This window comes from Rhododendron vialii, chromosome 9a (genome assembly GCF_030253575.1).
Source record: "Rhododendron vialii isolate Sample 1 chromosome 9a, ASM3025357v1".
NCBI classification, from domain to species: Eukaryota; Viridiplantae; Streptophyta; class Magnoliopsida; order Ericales; family Ericaceae; genus Rhododendron; species Rhododendron vialii.
Window position 1 is genome coordinate 35,319,951 of NC_080565.1, and position 17,795 is coordinate 35,337,745.

A 17,795-nucleotide genomic window follows, 5' to 3' on the forward strand; every position below is an offset into this window, starting at 1 on the left:
TTATTTACAGCTAAGTGTATACCATTACCTAGCCCCATGACCCATTGTTCCGTTATGAATTACCTCAGATGGTGTAGTAATTCACACAACAATCATCATAGACCTATCCTTTAAAGAAGTCTGTACCGATGAGGCCATAATTAATTTTGCCCAATGGGGGGGAAGGTTCTAAAACCATCACACAAAATTAATTACATCATCTACATACTAGTAATGGAGACCGTGGGATTTATAAAAATAAACTCCCTCTCCCACTTAGTTATTTAAAAAAAAAATTGTGAGGGTCATCAAAATTTTTAAGTTTGCAAAAAACGTGATCTAGGTCAAAAGCCACATATTACCATGTTGTCCCAATATGATAAACTATCACATATGCAAACAATCATCGAAACATGCATAAATATAAATTAGGAAACATAATAAAATATGCATCCCAACTATTATGGTCAAAGATGCAATCCTTGAGCAGCAAGGAATCCTTCCAAATTTGAAATCCTTAAGCAATAAGGAGTCCTTCTAAATTTGAAATCCTTCGGCTATACTTGTGTAGAAGACTTAGATAGTTTGAATCAATCAAGAAAACCAAAATCCAACCGTGCTTAGGCAAGAAATTTCGGATTTAACATATTCCCGCGTAAACTGCACAGCCTTCAGTATTTTGGCCATATCTTTTTCATCTGACCTCCAATTGAAGTGATTCAAATTGGGTTGGATTCGAAATTCAATTATCTACAACTTTTGTGAAGAACAGATTTTCTGATTCCAATGTTTACTGGGTCAAAATAGCCCTGCAATCAGACCCTACGAATCTGGAAAAAAACTATTGCGAACCAAATAACTTGAATCTTTTGTATCTACCATCTTCGATCTCCGAATAACCATCGAATGCTATTACAATCGAAGAAACATACAAATATCGATCTTATGCCTCCATTGAAGTTCACATGCTACGTTAATTATTACAACCACGAAAAATAATCGTGGCACCTAATAAATAACACATGTTACGTTAATTATTACAACCACGAAAAATAATCGTGGTACCCAATAAATAACAATAACCACGAAAAAATTATCGTGGGATTCAATCACATAAAACCAATAAAAATCATGTGACCATAATAGCTGGGTAAGAACGCTGCAAAATAAGGGTTAGCACAGTTCTACGTTCTACCCTCTATAACCTACGGACAATATGGCCTGTTTAATCCATACGCGTGATTACAGCCTGCTTTGATACCACTGTTGGGAAACTAAATCCCCAAGACGCAGTAATGATGCGTACAGATTAGACAACAAAAATTGTAAAACCCTATAAAGCGGAATTAGGGTTCTACCTCAACTCCCTGCGACACGAACGCTGGTTGAACTTGTTATAGCACGTCTTGCTATAAACCACGAATACTGCTCGACCGTACCTTACGATCTTCTATCGTATTCCCTGCACGTCTAGAACACGAACCAAGTGTGGACTCTTTCGTGATCTGTTTGCTCTCTCTAAGCCTGCCTCTATTTCCTGAATAATAGAAAAACATCATCCTGACCTAGAGGGCATAACATGTATATATAGAGCTACGATAGGGACCTAAGGAGTAATAAGTCTGGGCTCCCAGTGTAAATAAGAAAACTTAATCACACCAAGATTCTATTTCTTATTTCACTAATTATAATTCACCCCACTACAGAATTATAATTGCACTCCCGTCCTTATCTCAATTATATTACGAGCTCCATGATATTAAATACTTATTAATCTCCCCATGTTAAGATTACAGATACCCGTTGATTAAAATAAATTACTAACAAATCGATGCTTCAAGTTCCATTCCTCGTGATCCTGTCACGGTCGGCGAAACAGGGCCTACCACGGATGCCTCGGCGAGAGCGAGCAAAGCCATGTCTAAACCTCCTCCAAATGAAGCCGTTGCTTCTTCCGAGCCTAAGTCCAAAAAGTTTCATGAAAGGGTTGAGGAATGTTTCAACATTACCTTCTGCCGCCAAGATAATATCATACAAGAGCAGAAGAATATCATAAAAGAGCAGAAGAATATGATAAAAGAGCAGAAGAGGATTCGGAGGAGGGTTGATTACCTTGTCACGAAGTTGGAGAAGCAATTTGGTGCAACTTACTTTTCGGAGGGAGAAGAAGAGGACGCTAATTATGTGCCTCATGATATCAATATTATAACCTAATGCAGTCCTTCGTTGATAGCATGTTAACAAAGTCAAATTTGGTATGGAGGATGTAAGCTCGTTGGGGAACTCCAATTGCACGTGTTTGTTGGCACGATGCGTGGATGTGTGCGTGTATGTATGTATATGTGTGTGTAATACTCTGCTAGTGCTTAACAGGCATTTCAATAATGCTATGTATATGAACATACAGAAAAACTTATTCACGGCGCTCAATCTCAGCCGTCCAAAACACTGACGATCAAGATTAGATAAAGTTTCTCTTTTCCAATTCTTTTCATCATAACTTAGGAGGCGTTTCTAGTAGGGAATAAATTTTGAGAAAGAATTTATTGCTTACAAGTTGTTAGCTGTTTTCACTAACCAATAAGTTGTTAAAAAATATTAAGTTGTTTCCACTCACCAATAAATTGTAGACATATATGTAAGTGAAAAATTGTTGATAAAGAAGTTGTTAATTACTGTGAACAATATGATAAAATGCCAAAACTTGTTGATTACTATGAACACGATGGTAAAATGGCATGGAAACTCCACCTTTAACATTAACGCCATTCTGGTTTCTACTATAGTAAAAGTACCAATCTTGATGGAAAATTTATGGGTTACTAATTTCAGTTTTTCCTTTCTTTCTGCTTGGGTTGTGTTTGGTTATCATACTTTTTGGCTTTTCACATTTTGGTTATTGGCTTTTTGTGTTTTGGTCAGAATGTGTTTTGAATATGGTAGAGTATTTGAGAGATATGTGTATAATACATTTTGTACGTCTTTTTGTTAACCATAATAAAAATACTAAAAAAATGAGAAGTCAAAAAGTTCCCGTCCTCCTACTTCTTACTTCTCTCTAAATTCAAAAACCAAAAACACATCCTCCCATAAGTCAACAATTGTATCCCACTTAAAATTTTCTAGACTTAGTGATGTTAATTTCTGGTTATCTTGATGATCCATAATATTATGGTAGGTACCTGACCCCCATAAGTCGACAATGGTATCCCACTTAAAATTTTCTAGACTTAGTGATGTTAATATCTGGTTATCTTGATGATCCATAATATTATGGTAGGTACCTGACCCTTTTGTTTTTAATTTATTTTATTGATGAGGGTATCTGGTGGTTTGTGTGTTTTTAATTTATTTTATTGATGAGGGTATCTGGTGGTTTGTGTGTTTTTAATTTATTTTATTGATGAGGGTATCTGGTGTGTGTGTGTGGATCAAGTTCAAGTTGCTTATAGTGGGAATGGAAAACACGCGCTCGACCAAGCCGAGCACAGTTCGCGCCGACCGAACAGCCCCGATCGGAATTCAATTATGCTCTTATCATTCATATCAGGGTCAGAAATGCTAGGGACAAAGAAAATTTACCCCAAAAGTATCCCGAAAACACCAATCAATGGTTAAGATTCACTTTGACATGTATGACCTAATCATCAAAGTGATTCTCAACCATTGATTACTGTTTTCGGAGTACTTTCGGGATAAGTTTCCTATTTGAGTATTCTCAGAAGAAATCATATTAGGAAGCCAATTTCATAGGCATGCAAAAAACGGTTCTCTGTCTGTTCCAATTCTCCATATAACAAGCCAGAGAGAGAGAGAGAGAGCTTGAATATCGAAGATGGACTGTCATGTGGGTTGGTAGGTCAAAGTGGGTTAAATCATTAAATGTGTTAATCACCCCAAATAAACTCTATCTGCGTATAGGTCTATATAATAGACAACAGATGTACGTGGTACGGCACATAACAAGAGAGCAACCACCTGTTTACCAATTTTTCCCTCGATCGAAATCGACAGAGATTTCGGGAAACAATGCCTACAACAAAAATAAGGGCAAATGCGACTATGTCTCCACAAGACGGATCCGTGGTTTCACGCCGTATTTCAGGACTTCACCGGAAGAGAAATGGTAGTCGAGTCAAATGTGAGATTAAGGACGAAATTGAAGACACATGGAAGAGACTTCCATTAATCTTCAACGATTGATCCATCGCCGTGAGCGACACATCGAAGATCCTAAGTTAAGCTTAGAATATGAAATTCTACTCCTACTCCTAATTATAACCCGAATGGGTTAGTAGTGCCAAAAATTAAGACAAATAAAGATAGACTTTGATTTGTTGGAGAGGAATTACAATGAAGTCTTAAAAGACTATTTATAGAAAACAACAAACGTAGGAAATAACTTCCTAACTTATCCACTAGTCTTCATTCAATCTTTTGCTTCCACTTGTCAAAATAACTTCCCACTTCCCTTCAAATGTGTAGGAGCATGACAAGTGTCCTTTTAACTTCCACATTTGTAGGAACAAGCCAAGTGTCCTGCATGCAAATAAAAATATTAAAAGGAATACTAATATTAGTTCTAATATTAATATGAATACTTAATAATAATAAAATATGAAGTATTCTCATAATTGCCACCTTTCGGTCGATCATCGACAGGCGGTGAAATATGGTGTAAACAATGCCCCCCTTATTCATTTGGGTGAAGGGATAACGTAACCCAAGTGAATAATTTAACTAGTTTTAAATCACCCCTCTGTTGATATCGACGGGTAATAACCTTATACGGTGTAAAGATTTATGCCCCCAACTCAATTGGGCAATCAATTGATACCAGAAACAGATCATGTTGGACATACATGGCCTATCGAATAAAGGCCTATAGATCAAAACTCTAAGAATGGCATATCGATAAAAGGATTTATGCCATGAGCCTTAATCAAGCACAAACATTTGTTTACTTAATTTCTCCCCCAACATTTGATAAAGAAAAGGCCAAAACACGCGCGTAGCAAATGATAAACATTCCCCTTGATCAAATTATGGGAGTTGAGATTCTTTCAATAAAGAAAAGGCCAAAACACGCGCGTAGCAAACGACAAACATTCCCTCTATCAAATTCATCCGAGATTTCGGAAAACAAAGTTGAAACAAGAGTAAGGGCCAAAAGCAAGTAATAACCTTTTACAGTGAAAACATTTATGCCCCTCAACTTTCGAAGAGTTTTTGATAAATTTTACACCAATCTTTTCATTTTTCGACTACAATAAAGCCTTTAAGGCTTAAAAACCACTGCTGGCTTATTGGATGCAATATTCCCTCTGTTGAATTATGTGATAGTATTGCCTCTGTTGAAAAATCCTTGTCGATTTGTTTCCTTCAACTATAAGCCAGTATAAGCCATTATCGATTGTAAATTTCACCAATCGACTGCAATTAATGGATGGTCGATCTATTACCCCTTGCAAAACCACCTGTTTGCCATAATTAACCATTTCTATTAGTCCTCGACAAAAGTCTTCTGCTAGCCAAAGATCAGTGGTGGGATAAGTGGCATAAAATACTTGGTGTTTTTCGACTAAAGCCAATATAAATGGCTTCGGCGAATCCATATCCCTCTTAACACATGGTTACCGTCGATCAACAATTCACAGCCATAATTGGCTTGAACTCATACTCCATGGGCAAGTTTTCACTATCCTTAACCTGTATAGATGGAGTGTAGGGATCATTTTCTATTTCGACCATTCATGGTCTAAATTAAAAACTCTAGTCGAATTACTCTTTTCATGATTCGACTTGCATGAATTTCTAAATTTCAAGTTTCTTAATAAATTTTGCCCCCCAAGTTCATTTGGCAAAATCAAATAATACTGGCCAGTTAACGATGTTCCACACAAGCCGAACCATGGAAATCAACTGCCAATTCTGAGATGGGCCAAGTGTCACCCGTTGCCCATGCACGGCAGTTTGTAGCAGTTTCTTCAAGATCATGGACTCATGCTCTCCCATAGGCTACCATGTGTCCTTTATTAGTGTGTCCACTTAACAAATTAAAGTCCAGATGTGCCCCCCATGTGATTCCTATTATATATGTAAAGGCATCATTTTTCTTTTACTAAGCATAATGGGCATCGTTGTGAACATTAGCAACCTTGAACAAAAGCCTCTTCAATCGATCGACTGATGACCATTGACCACCCATAATCTATTCGTCAAATTTGCAGTCAAATCTTTAACAGAATAGCATATGTCGAACAAATACTCTTCAAGCCTTCCATACAAGGCTTTCATACCAAATGGTATACGTTAGATTTCAAACTTTTAAGCCACTTAAGTTTTATAATTGGCTCTTCCAAAGATCAATTTTTGGCCCCCAAATTCATCATCGAAAGGGGGCTATTTCTCATCCTATAATTTAGCCACAAAGAAATTTGGCTACAACAATAACTTATCCCTTTCAAAGAATGATCAGAAATGGCCACTAAGCATTTTTGGCCTTTGCTCATTCAAATGAGGGATAATCTGAACCAACACCGTTTTGGCCTTCCATTAAGAGTGCTAATGTTTTTATTCCACATTTGACTAAGGCCATAATTTGAAGGCCAACAGAACTTAACCATGGATATGTTCTCTGTTGAAGGCCAAACACATAAATTCATCCAATTTTCGAACAATCAAATGGCTTGTTTTGAACAAATAAATTGTTCAAGCCTTCCGTGTGCATGCAAGGCCTTTAAGATAGCCTTTTCCATCTATTTGTGGTAACACACTTTCTGTTAGAAAAATTTCTTCATTAAAGGCGAAATTAACATTCACAGGCTGTTCCATTAATGGAATAATTTATAAGCACTTATTTTGAACAAAAGTGAATATTCAAGCCTCCATGTGCCATTGTATGGCTCTAATTTATGGCCACTGTATGGCTCAAATTCATGGCCATTTGGCTGGAATCTCCGTCGATTTCTAATGCAAGGCTTTCGTTTTAACAAAGCCAATGAATGGCTGCTTTTGCATGAGTAAATTGTCGAAGCCTTGTGAGGCTTTCGTTTCACATTACACTGGCTTCTCATTCTGTCGATTGGTTTTTCCTTTTTCCAAAATGATCCCAAAGTTGGCCAATACATGGCCGGTATTCCGTTTTCGCAAAATGTTCTAGCCTTACATGCAAGGCTTGCATTTTCACAGTTGATCGTTGCCATTACTTCCGATTTAGTAATGATTGCCCTCCTTCTAGCGCCAAAATTGTTTACCAATTTTTCCCTCGATCGAAATCGACAGAGATTTCGGGAAACAATGCCAACAACAAAAATAAGGGCAAATGCGACTATGTCTCCACAAGACGGATCCGTGGTTCCACGCCGTATTTCAGGACTTCACCGGAAGAGAAATGGTAGTCGAGTCAAATGTGAGATTAAGGACGAAATTGAAGACACATGGAAGAGACTTCCATTAATCTTCAACGATTGATCCATCGCCGTGAGCGACACATCGAAGATCCTAAGTTAAGCTTAGAATATGAAATTCTACTCCTACTCCTAATTATAACCCGAATGGGTTAGTAGTGCCAAAAATTAAGACAAATAAAGATAGACTTTGATTTGTTGGAGAGGAATTACAATGAAGTCTTAAAAGACTATTTATAGAAAACAACAAACGTAGGAAATAACTTCCTAACTTCTCCACTAGTCTTCATTCAATCTTTTGCTTCCACTTGTCAAAATAACTTCCTACTTCCCTTCAAATGTGTAGGAGCATGACAAGTGTCCTTTTAACTTCCACATTTGTAGGAACAAGCCAAGTGTCCTGCATGCAAATAAAAATATTAAAAGGAATACTAATATTAGTTCTAATATTAATATGAATACTTAATAATAATAAAATATGAAGTATTCTAATAATTGCCACCTTTCGGTCGATCATCGACAGGCGGTGAAATATGGTGTAAACACCACCATGGCAATCCTCTAAAGCCAAGGTGACCCTGAAACTCCTAATCGATACCAAGTCCAAAAGAGTCCTCTTCGCGGAAGCAGGGAAAGACTTTGTCGATTTCCTGTTCAACCTTCTCTGTTTGCCCGTTGGAACCGTGGTCAAGCTCCTCACAACGCAAACTGTGGTCGGGACCTTGGGCAACCTTTACGAAAGCATCGAAAATCTCAACGAAACCTATTTCCAGCCCGACACAACCAAACTATCCCTCTAGAATCCCAAGCCACCAACGGGTTCTTCCGATGTCAATCCTTTGTTTTTGCTCAACGACATCTCCAACAGCAAAGCCAAATAGTTTTTCGTGTGCCCTAATATTTTTAACACTGGGACTTATCATTCTCACATGTATGTTAGCGATGTTTGCGATGCTACTTGCCCCCGTTCCAACAACCGCATGTCTAAGGAGATGGCTTATGTTACTCTGGAGGGGATGAAGGAAGTGAAATTAGAAGCAGGGGAGGGAGATTCGTGAAAGGAGTGGTCACTTATATGGTGATGGATGATTTGGTGGTGACTCCCATGTCTACTATTTCAGGGATTACCATTCTGAACAAATTTAATGTGAAGGAGGATGTGGGGGCACTTGAGGAAAGGGTTGTTCATTTTGGGATGCCTGAGGTACGCAGATAAATTATACAGTATACTCCAATTAGTTCTAATTGAATAGCTGTTTGTTTTGGTTAGTTCTTGATTATCCACACTTACACGGCATAGTTTTCTTTCGTTATTTTGGTTTTTTAGGGCTTGAAGCTATTGAAAGCAAGTTTGCACTCGAAGACAGTTCTTACAAGTGTGTTCCTCGGTGCTAAACACAGGGGCCTAAGAACTGATGGATAATCCTACCGTCACTGATTGACAATGCGCGCGTGCTATTTTCTTTTGAAGAATCTTATGGTGGTTTAGGATTTCGCAAGTTTTTGTTTTTTGTTTTTTTTCCGAGTGATGAGGGTATCGAGTGTTTTGCCAAGCCGTGTTTTGCAAACTTAATTATGTGGTTTCTAGTAATGGTGTGTCATATATTAGAGCTTTTGTGGTTCTGCTGCTGTTGTGGATTCGATCATGATTTAACGAACGGTACTTTATCGACATGTCAAATGATTTGGTTTCATAATAGAGTTGAAGATTGAATCAGCAGAGTTTAAATTCCCGTAACAAATCTCACTCATTTAAGTTCTCGATCAGATCAGTCTTTTAGAGTCCAATGCCAGTAGTAATCAATTGTTTTGTTCTTCTATGGTTTCATTAAGAGAATAAATTACATCCACTGTCATTCCTTTTTTCATCACCGTTTGGTATAGGCCCCATCGAGTATCTATTGTTGTGATCTGAACTGTTTATATTTTAAGACTCTCAATATAGTATTGTCATGAAAAAAATCAGTTTGATCGGAAGTCGATAGATATATCAACATTTGAATATTGATTTATAAAGTGGATGATCTAATTTATGTCAATAATAATAAAGATAAACTATCCATTTTACAAAGTAAAATTCAATTTTTGATACTTCTATCGATGTCCGATCAAGTTTATATTTTGAATTGATACACTACTATGTGTGGTCTATAAGATGAACGGTTCAGATCAACAATCAATATACGATAGGACTGAATAAGGTGGTAGTGAAAATGTGAAGTTTTCCAACACCGATGGAAAGAATTTTAATCTCGTTAGGATAATTAGTTGTCATGTTTTCTTTATGGGGTAATTGGGAAGTCATTTATAAGGCATACAAGTCCATGTTAGATATTTTGGCACTTTCCGGGGTTGTCCAAAACCACTATTGGTGTCTTTGTTATATCGACTCCGTTTAATTGTAATGGGTAGGTTCGTAGGGGGTAGGGCTGTAAATGAACTGAGCCGTTCGTGAACTGTTCGAGGCTCGACTCGGTAAAGGCTCGTTCGAGTTCGATTCGTCTACTAAATGAACCGAACCTGAACCTCAATTTTAGGCTCGTTTCATAAATGAGCCGAACATGAACGCAGCAATATTCGACTCGATTAGGCTCGCGAACCTGAAGTATATGTGTATCATGGGGATTTTATATAGTTATTTAGTAAAAAATTTAAAACTTGTGCAAGTCTAAACGTTTACAATTACTAAAAATTTACTTATGTATATGTTTTTATCTTTTTATATGTATATGAACATATTTATGTACATAATGAAAATTTTATTTGCAGTTTTAGACCTGTATAAGAACATAAAAATATGATATTATTGAATCGTTAAGGCTTGTAAACAAGCTCGAGTTCGACCCAAACCTGGGCAAGCTCGGTTCGAGTTCGGCTCGTCATAATTTTCATTGAGTTCGGCTCGAGCTCGAGTTCGCTAAAAAACTTAACGAACGAATCTGAGTATTCTAATATTCGGCTCGGTTCGGCTCGTTTACAGCCCTAGTAGGGGGTAGTTGCTCGCTCAATGCTCCTCCCATTATTTGCGCCAAGTTGACCGCTACGAAATTGATCTGATTGCCTGAGAGGTAAAAGCATTGCACGGCATCTCATGCATAGCATTACATTATTGAGTTCAAAATTATTTTTCTCCTTTACTGATAAGGGTACTTTCCTTACTCATATTCTTATATATATACACTACCTTAATCTTTTAGTTTCCTTTATTAATTAGGTGATATGCTTTCTCCCCAAAAAAAAAAACACGTTTTTCCGTGTATGCATATTATTGACTCTCCAGAAAATATGTTTTGAAAAAGGAAATATATATCAAAAGAAAAGATTGTCTTTTTCTATATAAAAGATGTGTGGTCGACACTTTTTTAGTTTGAGAGATTTTTGCTTATATGTAAACAAAGTGGTGCACGACGGACGGCCGTAGGAGGCGAGAGTGACAGTTTTCATCACAGCCCATATTTTCCTTTTTCGTTCGTGCATTTCTTTGAACAATTTTTTAGGTGGTTTAGATCACGCTTCACATCATATCATTCATCCTTTCATTGTTCGTGGTTCTTGGTGCCGTTTGCTGCTGTGGCCGAATCATTTGGAGATTGATTTGGAGCCGGTTGAATCCGGAGATCGGGCGTGAAGTCCGTGGTAGATCTATTGGATCTTAAAGAAGCTCGGGGATCATCGAAGATTGGCAAGAATAGGTAAAGGCTTGGGTAAGGATTTTACTATTTCGCAATCTGTACTTCTTTTTGATTAATAGAATAAAGCAGTAATATTAGGCCGTGATTTTGGCTTAGGGTTATTTAGGACCCTAAGTTTTTCCACGTAAATCGTGCGTCTCTTGTTACATTTTTTATTCTACTTCAGTACTTTATTTTTTGTTTTGATTAATTGAGATAATCAACCCATTTATCTTTATTAATTTTTAAATCTGAAAACTGGTATATTTTTATTAAAACTCCTATTCACCCCCCCTCTAGGAGTAGATTGAACGCTTCCGCATAATTTCAATTGGTATCAGAGCGGGTTGCTCTGTTTAGGTTTAACCACCTGAGTTTTATTCTGGTTATAATGGACATTAACACACCACGAGAAGGAGCCTCAAACTCGAGGCCACCCTTTTTCAATGGCAATGATTATCCGTATTGGAAAGCCCGTATGACCACACATTTGAGTTCCCTTGGAGTTAGAGTTTGGAGATCTGTTAGGTACGGCTATGAGGCCCCTACCATAGAAGACACTACGACTAAACAAATGAGGGCTAAGGAGGACACTGAGTGGAATTTTGCTGACAATGAAAGTTTTGAGGCAAACTCTAAAGCTTTAGGAGCCATCTATGGAGCATTGAGTAAAACTGAATTTAGTCGTATTTCCGCGTGCACTACTGCAAAAGAGGCTTGGGATATTCTCCGAGTCACCCACGAGGGTACTAAGACTGTTACAACTTCAAAACTCCAAATGCTTACAACACATTTTGAAGATTTAAGAATGCAGGAAGATGAGACATTTGATAGTTTTATCACTAAGTTGAGTACCATCGTTAATTCCTTCCACGCATTAGGAGAACCAATCCCTAATCTTAAAGTTTGTCGAAAAGTGCTTAGGTCACTTCCTGAGAGGTTTAGGGCTAAAGTTGCTGCGATCGAAGAAAGTGATAAAGTTGATGACATTCTTTTTGAGGAGCTTGTAGGTAAACTTCAAACGTTTGAATTGAATCATCTCTCAAAGAAACTGTAATGACCCGAATTTTCACGTCAATTTGTTTCAATATTTTATTATAATTCTTTTACTAAAAATTATTTTATCATTTATTAAAGTGATTGTACCCAACTATTATAGAATCCTAACCTTCAGTTCGTGATCCTAACAATCTAGGAAGGATATGGAAGAATTTAGCAGAGATTTGATATAGATTTGTTAAGATTGGATTGGATCTTATAGATATGATAAGGATTAGATTTGATAAGATTTTATGGGATTTTATTAGATATGATAAGATTTTATTAGATTTGATTGAGATTTTATTAGATATGATTAGATTTGTTTGGATATTATTGGATATTATATAGATTTTGTTGGATATTATCGGATTTTGTTTAGATATTATAACATTTTATAAGATATGGTTATGATTTCCTAGATATGATTTAGATTCACCTCCACTAGTATAAATAGGCTTCTCCCTTCCACCCCTCTCCACACACGTCACCAAGGAAATAAAGGAAGAAAAGAGAGAGAGAGAGAGAGAGAGAGAGAGAAGGGAAAAGCTTGAGAGTTTGTTTTATAGCTAGTGGTGTATCTAGTTGGAAGATGGAAGGATTGGTGGGCTAGTGGTGGATTTAGTCGGAAGATGGAAAATGTTTTAAGGCATTGATTCATAGACTTAACGGCCGGACATATTCTGAGGTAATCCGGGTGGTATACGATATGCTTCCTACTTCCGAAAACTTTTTTTTTTCCCTCTCATCTTTGTACTCCTTTTGATTATCCCGTGATCTTTGTTCAATCTTGTGGAATATTGTTGAAAAGTGGAATAATTGGTATTGAATATGATATTGTTGGATGAGTATTATGGAATTGTTTAGTACAGAGATCGAGTGAACTCATGCACCAATAGCCTATCCAATAGCCAGAATGGGTCGAGGTTGACTCGGTGAGAAAGGTATTGGGGGAGTGTCACTGGTCATGTACTGAGAATGACATGGTGTGAGGTCCTTTGTGATTGTTGCTTCGACTTGGTCGATTATCGTTTATTGATTCCACTTATGAGCTTTGTTATTCTGTTGTATCGTATACTTCTCGGATAATTTCTTTTTCAGGTGTGGAGCCGGATTAGTCAAAATTAAATCGGAGCATTTAAGGATTAATTTGGAGAGGTCTTGACAGTAGTGATAGGGGTTCTGAAGCTCCTAGATATTCTGTGCTTGTTGCCAACATTAAGTCCCCCCCAAATTGGTTGAACTTTCTACAACTCTTAGCGATGATAGTAAGTATGTCTCGACTGACGAAGACTGTGAGAATAGTGATGATGATATAGATTTTATTCATGAGTCCTATAATTAATTGTTTAAAGAGGGTGTCAAACTGAAAAAGAAAAAGAAGGAACTCGTGAGTGTCATCGAGAAAATTAGTAGTGAGAGGAACAAACTTAGTGATGACATTGAATCTAAGAACATCGATCTTAAAGAATTAAAAACCTATACCGCTAATTTGAAAGACAAGTTTTCCAAAATTGAGAGAGAGCATGTGGATGCCTTGAAGGCTCTCGAAGGGTATAAGGATAGGATTTTTGACTTGGAGCGTGACCTTAGGGAGGCCACTGAGGCCATAAAGCGTAATGAGTGTGGCGCAACTCGTATTGCCGAAATGACACGTACGTTTAGAAATAGAAGCGGCTTAGGGTTTATTGATCCACCTTCATTGACACCTATGGCTAACAAGGTTACAAAGAACGAAATGAAGTTTGTGAAATCTGATATTGCAAAGAATGAGGTAGTGCGCGATAAACCCGAATCTTCTATTAAATCTCCCACCATCATTAAGAATGTTTACAACAGTAATCATGTTCTTGAAAAGAAAAATCTGTTTATTTGTCACTACTGTGGTGGTCAAGGTCACATTCGACCTTTTTGTTATACACTTAGAAGGGACAATCAGAGAACAAAGGGGAAACTGTTTGTAGACCCAATTAATAAAAGTGTTCGATATGGTCAACCCAATGTGGAAAGACCTCAAGTTGTGCGTCAGTCTCTCACAAACATTAAGAATGAGAATTTTCAAAAGACATTGAGTCAGTTGGCGAATCAAACTTCTCACCTCGTCGAGGAAATCAAAAAGTTGTCAAATTTGGCTAATAACAATGGAGAGACTAATAAGATTGTTGAAAGACGTATCACACACGGTCACACATCGCATGTGAACACCAAACCAAAGCAAACATGGAAGAGAGTCGATGTCGTTTGTAATGTAGCACACACTGCTTTTCGGGCACATGATGCTTGCGCTTGGTACTTAGACAGTGGATGTTCTAGACACATGACCGGAAATAAATCTTTCTTTGCTAAGCTAGAGAAGTATAATGGTGGTTTTGTCACATTTGGCGATGGTAATACAAGTAAAATCGTAGGACAAGGCACCATAAATGCACCCGGAATCCCTCCGTTAGATAACGTATTATATGTTGAGGGTTTGAAAGCTAACATGTTAAGCATAGGGCAATTTTGTGATAATATGCATGAATTCAATTTCTCTAAAAATAATTGCTCCATTGTTGCTTCGGGTTTATGTGTGGTTAAAGGTGTTCGTTCCTCAGATAATTGCTATTGTGTTGAAATTGCCGGTTCTAATGTGTGTCATCGAGTGTTGCTTGACAATGTAGAAATTTGGCACCAACGTTTAGGACACGTAAATTTTTCAGATTTGCATCGAATAACCAAGAACGAGATTGTGAGGGGAGTGCCCAAACTTGCCAATGGGCAAGGGCTTGTGTGTGGTGGTTGCATGAAGAGCAAACAAATAAAAAGCCCTCATAAAAAGACAAATTTAGTTGCAACCACAAAATGTTTAGAGTTACTTCACATGGACTTGATGGGACCCTCACGTACTGAAAGTTTAGGGGGCAAGCGATATATTCTGGTTATAGTTGACGATTTTTCTCGCTTCTCATGAATTGGTTTTCTTATAGAAAAATCTGATGCTTATGCTTGTTTCAAAACTATTTGTCAACGTATTCAAAATGAGAAAGGGTACCCTATCACACGAGTCCGCAGTGATCATGGTCGTGAGTTTGAGAACTCCGACATTGAAAAATATTGTAATAAAAAGGGTATAAAGCACGAGTTCTCCGCACCTCGCACACCCCAACAAAATGAGATTTTTGAAAGAAAGAATAGAACCCTTCAAGAGATGGCGAGAGTTATGCTTCATGCCAAACGCGTCCCTAGAAACCTTTGGGCTGAAGCTATTAATACTGCGTGTTATACTATAAATAGAGTCTATGTTAGACCAGGGACAACTCTCACACCCTATGAAATTTGGAATGGTAAGAGGCCTTCAGTGAAGTATTTTAGGGTGTTCGGTAGTAAATGTCATATTTTGAGAGATAGTGAGTCCTTAGGCAAATTTGACTCAAAGAGTAACGATGGTATCTTTTTAGGCTATCCCAACACGAGTAGAGCATTTAGAGTATATAATCTACGCACCTCTACCCTAGTTGAGTCAGCCAATGTAGTTGTTGACGATACCACACTTGATGAGTCAGTCCCTCAGGTTATGATGATGATGAGGGGAGTTGGGAAATTTTTGAGGGGGAGTTTCAATCCAATGGTTTAGATGAGGGAGTTTCTTCTAAAGAGGTTGTTGACATTCCTACGAGTGTGGATGAGAGAGTTGAAAAAGATAGTGAGGTTGAGATAGATGAGCCTTTAGAAGATGAGGAGTTAGGTCAACACAACTTAGTTCCTTTCTCTGCCAAAGAACCCTCGGCTAGAGTAAGGCTTAACCATCCCATTAGCCAAGTCATAGGAGAACCCAATGATGAGATGAAAACTAGGAGGCAAATTAGGAATGAGATCAATTATGTGTGTTTCATGTCCACATTAGAGCCAAAAAGGGTAAAAGAGGCCTTAGGAGATGACTATTGGATAGGAGCCATGCAAGATGAACTACAACAATTTGTGTGGAATGACGTTTGGTACTTAGTATAGAGACCATCTCACACTAACGTCATAGGCACTAAGTGGATATTTAAAAATAAAAATGATGTAGATGGCATAGTTGTGCGTAATAAGGCTAGGTTAGTTGCCCAGGGGTACACCCAAATTGAGAGAATTGATTTCGATGATACCTTTGCCCCCGTAGCAAGAATGGAGTCAATAAGGTTACTTTTTGGCATTGCATTGCATCTCATTTTAATTTTAAATTATTTCAAATGGATGTTAAAAGTGCCTTTTTGAATGGTGACCTTAAGGAGGAGGTGTATGTGGAACAACCTAAAGGGTTTATTGATCCTTCATTTCCTGATCATGTGTACCGCCTTCATAAGGCCCTTTATGGCCTTAAACAAGCCCCTCGAGCTTGGTATGAACGTTTAACCGATCATCTTTTAAATATCGGCTTTGTGAAAGGGGGAGTAGATCGAACTTTATTTCTGAAAAAAATTAAGAGCGACCTTTTAATTGCTTAAATATATGTTGATGATATTGTATTCGGTTCCACAAATGAGCGGCATGCAAAACAATTTGGGGCACAGATGTCCCATGAGTTTCAAATGAGCCTAATGGGAGAATTGACTTACTTTCTAGGCTTTCAAATTCGTCAGTTGAATGATGGGATATTTTTGTCCCAATCCACATATGCGAAAGAATTGGTCAAAAAATTTGGTTTGGAAGATTCCAAGAGTACTCGTACTCCCATGGGTTCCACCATTAAAATTGCTAAAGATATTGAGGGCGCTAGTGTTGACTCCACGTTTTATCGTAGTATGATAGGAAGCTTATTATATCTTACCGCTAGTCGTCCAGATATTTCGTTTAGTGTTGTAGTGTGTGCCCGTTATCAATTTGACCCTAAAGAGTCTCACTTGATCGCTGTCAAGCGAATTATTCGTTATGTTAAGGGCACCTCCACGCTTGGTCTTTGGTATCCTAAGGGTACTAATGTGGACTTAGCCGCATTTTTCGATGCCGATTGGGCCGGAAGCACGGATGAAAGGAAGAGTTCCTCCGGTGGTTGTTTCTATTTGGGAAATTGCTTGGTTGCTTGGCATAGCAAAAAGCAGAATTGTGTTTCGTTGTCCATCGCAGAGGCATAATATATTGCCGCTGGTAGTTGTTGCACCCAACTTTTATGGATGAAGCAAATGCTTCAAGACTATGGTCTATCTCAAGGTGTAATGACTATTTTTTGCAATAACACAAGTGCCATTAATATTTCTAGAAATCCAGTCCAACATTCTAGGACTAAACATATCGACATCCGTCATCATTTTATTCGTGATTTAGTTGAAGATGGTGTCGTGACACTTGAGTTTATACCCACACAAGATCAAAAAGCAGATATTTTCACTAAGCCTTTAGATTCTCTTAGGTTTGAGTACCTTAGGAAATCTCTTGGTTTAATTTCTCTAGATTAGGTTGTGTGTGGGGTCACATGCCATCTCATATGCTTGCTTTGAATGTTTTTAATTTTGAGTTGTCATGTGTTGTTATGTACTTAGTTTTTTTTGGTATATTGTTTTGAGTCAAAGATTTTTTTAATCATGTGCGTGCTTGCAATGTTTTTGCGTGCTTGGGAATCACGTGCTGTCTTGATATCAGTTTTACATATGCTTATGCCTTTGAGAGTTATGTATCCAATCGAATTTTCTATCATATCTCTCTGTTACATAGTGATGTTCTCTGCTTTGGTAATAGAATC

The 17,795-nt window shown here is 37.7% G+C and overlaps 1 long non-coding RNA gene across 1 annotated transcript; it reads right to left on the reverse strand.

The window, feature by feature from the left end:
- Positions 1 to 9,800: 9,800 nt before the first annotated feature.
- LOC131300544 (uncharacterized) lies at positions 9,801 to 10,037 on the reverse strand. The gene is made up of 2 exons (XR_009190982.1): positions 9,950 to 10,037; positions 9,801 to 9,908 (listed from the first exon to the last, which is right to left on the reverse strand). It is a non-coding gene; the product is annotated as an uncharacterized LOC131300544 (long non-coding RNA).
- Between the last annotated feature and the right edge of the window lie 7,758 nt (positions 10,038 to 17,795).